The sequence below is a fragment of the Coturnix japonica genome, unplaced genomic scaffold, assembly GCF_001577835.2.
Source record: "Coturnix japonica isolate 7356 unplaced genomic scaffold, Coturnix japonica 2.1 chrUnrandom42, whole genome shotgun sequence".
NCBI classification, from domain to species: Eukaryota; Metazoa; Chordata; class Aves; order Galliformes; family Phasianidae; genus Coturnix; species Coturnix japonica.
Genome location: NW_015439856.1, coordinates 1 through 5,979, shown reverse-complemented (window position 1 = coordinate 5,979; position 5,979 = coordinate 1). Strand labels below are relative to the sequence as shown.

The 5,979-nt window shown below is 57.1% G+C and overlaps 1 pseudogene; it reads left to right on the top strand.

Annotated features, from left to right (window-relative positions):
* The first annotated feature begins 612 nt into the window (after positions 1-612).
* On the top strand, positions 613-5,320 carry LOC107306924 (annotated as a pseudogene).
* The last annotated feature ends 659 nt before the right edge of the window (positions 5,321-5,979 follow it).

Sequence of the window (5,979 nt, the reverse complement as noted above, 5' to 3'; positions counted from 1 at the left end):
GCCTGGGAGTAGTGAGGCCCTGCAGAGGGATCTGGACAGGCTGGAGAACTGGGCCGAAGCCAGCGGGATGAAGTTCAACAAGACCAAATGCCGGGTCCTGCACTTTGGCCACAACAACCCCAGGCAGCGCTACAGGCTTGGGGCGGAGTGGCTGGAGGACGGCATAGAGGAAGTGGACCTGGGAGTACTGATTGATGCTCGGCTGAACATGAGCCGACAGATTGCTTGGGTGGCCAAGAAGTCTAATGGCATCCTTGCTTGCACCAGAAACAGCACTGCCAGCAGGAGCAGAGAGGTGATTGTTCCCCTGTACTCAGCTCTGCTGAGGCCGCACCTCGAGTGCTGTGTCCAGTTCAGGGCCCCTCACTGCCCCCCCCAATCCCAAACGGGCCCCGGGCCACCCCCAGCCCGGCCTGAGCCACGTGACAGGAAGTGCTTCCTGCAGGCGGCGGAGAGCACTTCCGGGCCATGGCGGCATGGCGGCATGGCGGCCATGAGCGGGGCCGGGAGGAGCGGGCTCTGTGCTGCGAACGGGGTCGGGCCTCGGTGCGGGGGCACGGAGGGGCTGTCGGGGGAGGAGCTCGCGGCCGCTGCCCGGCTTATGTTGCAGCCCCGGCGGCTCCCGGGCGGCTCCACGGTCTCGCTGTGCTGCGGAGTCACCCGGCCGGCCCCAAAAGCCTGGAGGCAGAGCCTGAGCCGGCCCCGGCCCGGATCGTGTGGTGCGGCTCCGGCCGTGCTGGGCTGTGCGGCACCAAGAGGAAGACGGCCGTTCGTTTGCCGGCCGCTCGCTGGCTGTAAGATCCGGGTGGCGCCGAGGCCCGGTTAAGAAACGGCGTGGATGAAGGTTTGTACGGATGGAGTGGGTCTGGATTGCAGTGAGCGGGACGAGTCCGGGCTGCGGTTTGGCGTGGTTGTGTTGGTTGCTTTGAAGGGCTGCCGTCATAGGGCGGAGGGAGGGAGAGGGAGGGAGCTTTGAACAGTGCGGGCAGTCAGGAGCACGTCGCGTTTCTGCCTGCTGTGTTGGCGCTGCCGTAAGTCTTTGGGTCCCCAGGGAGGCTCTGCGGTGTCCCGATTCGAAGGCAGGATTCAATCCCGCCGCAGCCCGTCCATGGCAGGCAAACGCTTCTCTCCTCTGCTCTTGGGACTCAGCAGTGCCAGGGGTTTCACAGCGCGCGTGTTGCAGTGGCTGGCAGCCTCCGTGTGTTTTTCTATTGCATACAGGATCCCATGGTGGAGCCGCGTTAGAAGCAGACGTTGGTGTCTTGTGGCAGGAGCAAGGGCAGTGGAAGCGCTGCCCAGGGCGGTGGTGCCAGCAGCGAGCTGCTGGAGCTGCAGGAACATTTGGACAATGCTCTGGGAGCTGGGGTTTGCATTTGGGTGTTCCTGTGCGGGGCCGGCAGTTGGACTCGATGGCCTGACCCACATCAGGTCTCTGCCTGTTGCCCTGGCTTTCCCTGGCACGAGAAAGTGCAAAGAGGAGAAGCTGTGTGGGAGCTGGCAGAAGCTGCCCGGGCTGATGTAGGCAGGCCCAGCGCTGGCCCTGCAGCAGCTGCACCCCTGGGCACAGAGCCGCAGCTCCAGTGCATGCCCGTCCCCTCGGTGCAGCTGAGGTGTTGCTGGGCTCGGTGTGAGCCTCCCATAGCTCACTTAGCATGCGCTTCCTGTTCTGCTGACAGCTCTGTGCCCCAGCTGCTGTCTCCCTGCTCCCCGCTGCCAGCTGCCTGCTTCATGGCAGGAGGAGATGCTGTCTTGCTGTTGCTGAGCATCTGCAGCAGGGAAAGGATGCTGACGTCATCCACAGACTTGCAGTAGCTGCCGTCCATCCAAGTCCCTGGGTGTCCTCTGGAAATTGTGTCCTGCAATACTTCCCCAGCCCATCTTTGAAGCAAGGCTGCCTGAGATGCTCTGGCGAGCAGTGGGGGTGTGATTTTGGGGTTGTTGAATGCAAGGGCTTTCTAAGCCAGGCGAGTAACAGGCAGCCTTGTGGAAGAAGCATGTTCCCTATGAGGTCTTCCCTCAGATACTCTGAGCCTTTTGTTCAGAACTCAGTTGGTTGTACTTATTGTAGGTGACGTTTGAATGCCCAGATGTGACCTGCAGGAAGAGGCGCTGGGTGCTGAAATGGAAGCTGGGGCTTCTGTGTCCCAGCAGGCAGGCGTAGTCAGGTGCCCTTTGGAGCCTGCTGTTGTTGGCGCTGAGCTCAGGAGCCCCATCAGCGTGGTGCTGCGTGCTGCGTATGGCAGCGCCAAGAGATTCCCTTGTGGAAGAAGGGGGAGGGTGAAGGAGGCCGAGGGCCCTTTTCTCGGGGCCAGCTCGTCTGTGCCCTCTTGCTGGCCGGAGAGAAGGGCTGCCCGCTGGGCACAGGGAGTGCCTTGTAGCTCCCGTGCCGTGCCCTGCCCTCCAGCCCCCTCCTCATCCTATGTGGAACACCAGTGCCAGCAGTGCGGCCGCCATTTTAGAACCCTCTCCACGTCACCTTGGTCACCGCTGCCGCGCGCAACGCACTCGCCTCTGAGAGCTCTGGACGTTGACAGCCATGTCGGAAGCCAAGAGAGCAAGGCTGGAGGATTCCCACGATTTAGGTGGGAAGATGGAGCCGGGGACTGCAGGGTCGAAGAGGAGGAGGAGGGGGCCCGCCATGACCATCAGGTGGCAGACAGGCAAGCGAGCCCGTTCCCATCGCGCCTGGACCAGCTGCATGACCACCTCCGTGGAGCCCATGGAGGTGGATCCACCTGAGGATGAACCCATGGAGGTGGATCCACCTGAGGATGAACCCATGGAGGTGGATCCACCTGAGGGATGAGATCCGCGCAATTGGAGGATACGATCACCTCCGGAGGAGCCGATGGAGGTGGATCCCCCTCCGGAGGAACCGATGGAGGTGGATCCCCCTCCGGAGGAACCGATGGAGGTGGATCCCCCTCCAGATGACCTCATTGGAGGGATTCCACCCAGATAATCCGCAGTGGGTGGACATGACATCCAGATGAACCATGGAGGTGGATTCCATGGCCTGAGGACCGAGCCCCTGGGAGGTTGGAACTCTGCCGATGCACAGCTGGCCTGGCACCACACCACCGTGCCAGGCCCCACATCCTTACCATCTCAGCTCCGCCATCACTGGTCCAGGCGCTGGGCTCCTTACCGTCTGCGCGGCCCCCGCCCCCGGCATTAGCCGGGTGGCTTCATTTAACATCAGCTCCTCCTTTGAGACCTCTGCGGGCCCCCGGTTCCATCTTAACCCTATTTCTATTGTGGATTTTAGTGTTAAGTTTAGTTGTAGTTTTAGGAGTAGGTTATTGTTTGCGTTTTTTAGTTAGGAGTAGGTTATTGTTCACGTTTTAGTGTTAGTAGATGATTGTTCCTGTTTTAGAGCTAGTTGTAGGTTACTGTTCATGTTTTAGTGTTAGGTGTAGGTTTCTGTTCCTGTTTTAGAGTTAGGCATAGGTTACTGTTCGTACTTAGAGTTAGGTGGGTTCCTACCAGCAGCTGGCAGCAAACAGCGCTCACTCGGTAAGCACACGTCTGCTTTCTCACCCAATGCCATGAGTGAGGAGGTCTGTGACATCTCCGAGGGATGGGATTTGCATCTTGTGACTTTTCTGTTGCAGATTGTCGAGGAGCAGAGCGTGAGTGGCTGTGAAATGCAATTGGGCTTCATGGAAACAGTCCGGAGCTGTGTCTGGAGCTTCCTGCGTGGCCATTGTAAGGTAGGTGTGCCTTACTGTAAGCGTGTGCTGAAGCAGTGTTGGTTAAGCACAGCTCACTCCTCTGTCTGCAACAGATGGGCTTTCTGCGCGCTTTATTGCTGTGGCCGGCGTTGAACAGCACAGCAGCAGCGAGGCCTCGAACATGTCCACAACCAGGTACGTGAATGTGAGTAAATTTAGCTGTGTGAATGATGTTATTGTTCATATTAGTAAGGCAGTATTCACATGTGTGTGATGGAGCTCAGGGATAGGTTTATTCTTGCCTGGTAAATTTTCCCTTCTTTGACACCCACCCGTCCTCTTGCTTCTCTTCCCCTCACCTGTAAGTGCAGCAATACTGAAGGCTGAGGGCTCTTCTCCGAGGCAGGCGCTAAAGGGCAATTGAAATGCAAGTTTGTTGTCCCTCTTTGTTCTTGGGTCGGTAGCCCAAGGTGACCAAGCTTCAGAGCACTTCTCTAAGTCAGCCTGGAAATGTTTCTAGCAGGAAGTAACTCCATCACAGTGCCTGAGAGTAATGATGCCTCTTTTTCCCCCCTCACAGCAGGCAGCCTCTGTGAGAGCAGTAGAGCAGCAGGCTGTCTGTGCTATGGCTGCTGAACTGCATTTCTGGCCACCTGAGATCCCTGAGCCCATGCTAATGAAGAACATGCTGCGCCACAGACTCTTCTACGGAGCCGTTTTGCAGCTTCTCTGTGCTGGCCATCATGCTGCCAGTTTCCAAGTTCCCAAAGGCAGTAAGTAGCGCTGTGTGAGATTGATAGGAATGCTCAGGCAGTCGGCTGGGAGGGAACTGTCTGTAGCTGTTGCCTACGGCAGTGTGCCCCGGCACTGCTGAGAGTGCCGCACTTGGTTCTGTCCTTCCTTCCGCACGCCAGCAGCCTTGAGGTGCCAGCTCAGTCTTATCCTGTGGCTACTGCTGCTCCCTATGAGCTGCCAGGCAGAGGGTCCTCCCGCCCGTGCAGGGACCGCCTTGCAGGAAAGGGCTTTAGGCTCTGGTTTGTGTGGGATTTGGGGAACGAGACAGGGGTGGAGTTTCTTGTGTGCCCGACTGTCAGGAAGGCGGTTCCCAGTTCTGGCAGCCCAACGTGCCCAGCAGGGTGACTTGAGCTCCCAAAGCGAGCCGCCAACCAGTTGTTAGCTGAGAAGGTTCCCTGAGCGTTTCCGAATTGATTCTTGTAGGACTCGGAGAGTCTGGGGACTGAGACTTGGGAGAGAGTGAAGAAAGCTGAGGCAAGGCAAGCGCTGCTCAGCTGAGGAAGAAAGCCGAGAAGGAAAGCAGAAAGCAACGATGATGGCCTGAGCAAGAAGCTACAAAGGACAGCAGAACCACCTGCAGCGCTTCCTCGGAGGTGGCACCAAAGGCAACGGACTGCGTGGTCTGTTTTTCAGGCATGGCTGTGCTTTCCCTTTCGTGGACTGCGGATTGGAACTAAGGAAGCTGGAAGGGAAGGGCTTCCAATGCATTAGCAGCAAAGAGGACTTCACCTATGCAGGACTTGATGTATGGCAAGAGCTGGAGACGCTGCGTTCCTTCAGGGTGTGTCTCTTGAGGTCCAGGCCTGGTGTAGGGTTAGGTTGAAATAGGGCTGGCTGGGACTGGAGAGGGAGGAGGTGACGTAGCCACAGAGTCTCTGTAAGGCATCTGGAGCTTCCTGATGCCAGCTCACTGCTTGGTTTGTTTGATCACAAATGAGTCAACGGGAGGAGAACCTGATGTGTTAGGTGCCCCAGAGCTTACAGTGGCTTTGAAGAAAAGGGTTCTGTGGTGGGGCTGCAAGTCTGCCATCCTTTTGCATACACAGACTGCCATCCTCAATTGACAAATGCATTGTGAGCCCAGGTCCAGCAGCAGTGCTGTGCTGTGTCTGTTCTCTACCAGAAGACTAGCAGCACATTTGCTGGAACCATCAGTGTGAGAAGGACCGCGTTTGCTTCTCTCCCTTGCTGTTGGTGGATGAGTCAGGTGGGCAGCATGAGGAGAACAGAACAAAGCATGCGAGACAAAAGCACTCCGAAGTTGCTTGGAGATCTCAGGACAAAGAAACATGACAAAAATATCTGACACCAACAATGAAGACTAATATTGAGCTGTGAGTTTCCACAAATGGTGATGGTAGTTGTTTTAGTTAATCCTGTCCTCCTGCAGGTTCCCTAACGTTGGTTCTGTTGCTTTCTTCTAAGAGAAGTACAAATACTGAAAGAATAATGCACACGTTACCCAAAATACAGGAGTGCTTCCACTGCCAAGAGCCAGTCAGCAATGAGC